Raw genomic sequence first — 4,384 nt, forward strand, 5'->3', positions numbered from 1 at the left:
TGCTATATTAGTTTTTTCTTTCCTTTAACCTTCCATCAAGTTATTTTCTTGTCATGTTCCACAAAGTCTTGGCTATTCAATTAGCAGCTGTGGCCACATGGATTCTTGTGTTGACATCAAGCGGCTCTTGCATTTAGCTGTTTCTACATCCACTGATACATGTCTTTGGACTTTATGGAATTCCATCAATCCAGTACAGTCATTTCCTCAGTGTGAATGCACTACTTCTTGTGTGTATTGTAGCTGGAGTACTGAGCAACAGGCTAATTAGCACTCTGACAAATTAACACTCCTTGTGCTAAACAAATGTCTAATTTATTTTCGATCACAGCATGACTGAGCGGGATTCCCAGAAATGTGCTGTTGAAGATGCTGGCTCTCCTTACATTTAACTTGTTTTTGGGCATTTCATTCTTTTCAGCCTTCAAGTCCTGCATTTCTGGTACAGAAATGAGATATGGTCACCACAGCCATTAAGAAAACAGATGCATTATGCTTACATTTCTGCATTAAATTCTACTGTAATGCATTTTCCCTTTACGTACAGTGACAAAATGCAGGTGTGCAGTTCTGCCAGTGGAAATGCCATTTACAATTGTGTGATACCAGATCTAATCTTAATGTAGTTGGCCTACATTATTTGGAGCTACACCACTTTTAATCATAACTCATGCAAACTCACATTAACTAATAGCCAACCTGCTCTTCTGTATCAGCTCCAGGGAGGTTGCTTCAGCTTTCCCTGGCATTTACATTTTTTGACTTTTGACTCTCTTGACAATTATATGATGGATTACTATGAATTTTGTATTGACATTGATGGATACCAAAATAAATCCACCTAGCTTTGGCGATCTCCTGAGTACAGCACCATCATGAGTTTTACATTTGTGAATCAGAATGACACTATTGGATAATTGCAGTGAAATGTACTACAGCTAGGGTCCCTGGAAAATATGTTTTAATACTTTTTTGATCCCTTGATATTTCATCTTGTTTCATCATCAGGTCAAAATATCAGCTGCGTAATACTTTGGTGTAAGTCCAAATACCTGCAAAACTAATGACATTCCCTTGAACCTCAGCTGTACTTTGTTTAGTTCTAATCTGCACATGTTTGCATGCTAATGAGGTAAACAAAAATGGTGAACACCACACCTGCTAAACATCAGCATGGTACCATTGTCACTCTGAGTATGTTAGCAGGCTGATCTTAGCATTTATCTCAAAGCACTACTGTGCCTAAGTACAACCCCAATCAGAAAAAGGTGGGACAGTATGTAAAATCAAAATTAAAACTGAAAATAGTGATGTGTAAGTCATCTGTGTCCTGTATTACTTTGAAAACAATACAGGAGCAAATTATTTGATGTTACACCTCATCAATTTTATTCTTTGTTCAAAACAAACAGTCATGTCAATTCTTTGGTCCGATGTACAACCACATGAAGCTGCTTGCGTGGCTCAGGGTTCAGAGAGATCATGTGGCCCATTGGCCCCTAAGGAGTGACTGTTAATATTTGTTGTTTGAAAGTCAGTTAGGTTTGAGTTCAGTCAAGACATAAAACTACCATAAAGATGTAATAGTATGGCAAAAGGATAAAATTACCACATACTGTACATGCAAAATGACTACAAAAACATACAAAACAATTACAAAAGGACAAGAAAGAGACACAAAATTGCCCTCAGTGACTGGAGATAAGATTGATGAGGATGGTGAGAGTGAACCAAAAACTACCTTTGCAGACCTTAGAACCAAAACAGTGATTTTATTGTTGCAAACTGGCTTCATAGAGTTGGGTGATACTGTTCTGTTGGCTTGTCACTGTGAATGACATGTTTTAATATTAAACATTGGTTTCACTGTTGATATAAAAATATTGATTAGTGCAGCTTTAATATATATTTGTATATGAGGCGATCCCTCCATGTGGTTGGGAAAGGTTTAATGATTTTTTTTGTTCCTGAGTTTTCAAAAACTTGAACTGACTTTACAAAACCATAGTGCATTTTCCATTGTATGGCTTCTACTTTACATGATAGAATTGGAAATGACTGAACTCCTGCAAAATCACCTGACATCTTTCATGTTCTCATTTACACCTCACATCAAGATCAGCAAAATCAAATGAATGTCATGGGATGTATTGTATGTGACAGATCAGAGTTTTTATATTGTGCAGTGTGCAACAGGGAGTATTGTCTCAGCTGGTAAACTCAGAGGGCGCAGGCAGCCGTCCCTTTGCACCTAAATGTCAAATCCATGTATATGTCCATTAGCTGGCACTGATTTGCTTTATAGTTTGTCCTGGCTTCATGGAAGTTGTCAGATATGGAAATGTTTATCACAAACATACTCACTGGATGTAAAAATCTGTAAACAACTTCAGGCATTCAAAGACATGATGCTGAAATAAGTGTAGGTTAGCGCCAATTGTTAAGATCATCAAGACAAAAGTAGTGGAGGACATCTCTTCTCACAACATATGCTCAGGGCCAAAATGACATTTATGTGATGTCCTTTTTTCTATCTGTGTTGATGATCACATTTCCCAAAAAGTATATAACTAAAATCCTCTAAATTTAGAAAGTCTAATCACTATTTTGAAAAGGAGCTGATCAGGGATTAGAGGTTTGGAAGAGACTTATACTAAGAATCGAGTTAAATTTAGGGGGAAGATTACTATAGAGCATTTCATTGTTATGGTTATGATTAGTGCCAGCGGTTACAGCATCAGCATGAGTTAGTGTCTTGTCCCCACAACTGTGAATAAGTGCACATTCATCTGTATGTGGATCCTCATGTGACATTTGCTTTTGTTCTACATATATTTTTGAAATGTGCTAAACATATTGGATTTTTAAGTGTCTGTTTCAAACAATCCAGGGAAAGCAGGGTGTGTCCCAGTTGGGCGTGTGCACAGCACACAAGCTAGTGTGCTCTGCTCCGGGTGCTAGCATTGCTCCGGACGTGATTCCAGTAAGCCAATATGGATTGGCACTTGGAGGGCGTGGCTCTGGCTGATAGGTCCTGTGAGTAGCATCACGCCACTCCGGCTTCATCCCCCCCAGCGAGGTTCACCGGCCAACCACATACCTGAAATAAAAATTTTAAAAAAACTTTAGGAGGGACTGAAACCATGGTTTCAGTCATATTTATCAGGTAGATCAGTGTCTGTCGGGCTGGCAGATGTGGAATCTGTGACAACCCCTTTGTTATCTGGGGTTCCACAGGGCTCCATTTTGGGGCCCTTGCTTTTTTCTTTGTATTTACTTCCCCTTGGCTCTATTTTTAGGAAACATGGGGTCTCTTTTCACTGCTATGCTGACGATGTCCAGATTATTATGCCACTGACTAAAAAGGACTCCTACTCTGTTTTCACTAAACAAATTAACAGGAATTTCTATTTGTATTATGTAAAAGACCTCAGACTGGCTTCTGTCATGCTCTCAAGAGAATAAGAGAAGGAAAAAGAGAATACTAGAGATTTAAATGGAAAGTGAAGCATTGCCTGTACAGGAGAGACCAACCCAGGAGGCAGAGAACAGAAGAAACCAACAGTGTGGTAGAAACAGTATGGATGAAGAGGAGGAGGGGATCAGACCAATGAGAAAAGGTTCTGGACTGAAGTGAGCGAAGGTTGGAACTCGGAATAATAAAGAGGTACAGGAAGTAAGGTGTGTGTATATACGAACAAGAGCTCCCACTGTCATCATGTCAACCGTGATAACAGAAAAGCAAGAGGGTGCTGGTGCACAAGTCAAAGCAAAAGGATAGACTCTCTTTCAAAGAGGGGTTATGGAAACAACTATATTTTTATGCCTCGGTTTTGGCGATAAAGAAAAAAAATTACCTTTCTACCTCAAAAGAGGGCTACATATAAGGGTGTAATGTTTTTGTTGTTTTGTTAGGTGGTGGTGTTGGGTGGGGGGTATTAAATCATCAACAGTGTGAAACACTGAAAAGAAGAAAGAACACACTTCTATGAAGATTCTATGAACACATTAAATTAACTGATGATTTGTAGAAGAATACATAAAATACTTGCACATAAATATTTATTAAATTTTTAATAATATAGTCTTTTGGGGGTGACTGTGGTTCGGTGGGTAGAGCAGTCATCTCCCAAGCGAAGGGTTGGAGGTTCAAATCTCGGTGCCTGCAGTCCATGTGTTGAAGTGTCCTTGGGCAAGACACTGAACCCCCAAGTTGCCCCTGATGGTTAAAGCCATCGGTGTGAGTTGGCGCTGCAGATGGCTGCCTCGGTTCTGTACCAGAAACAAATTCCTTGTGTGTAACATACCAAATAAAGGTCTCATCTCATTTTCTATACCACTTAGTCCCAAACGGAGTCGCAGGCCACATAAAGGTGATTATTAT

This window comes from Monopterus albus, unplaced genomic scaffold (assembly GCF_001952655.1).
Source record: "Monopterus albus unplaced genomic scaffold, M_albus_1.0 scaffold147.1, whole genome shotgun sequence".
Classification (NCBI taxonomy): Eukaryota; Metazoa; Chordata; class Actinopteri; order Synbranchiformes; family Synbranchidae; genus Monopterus; species Monopterus albus.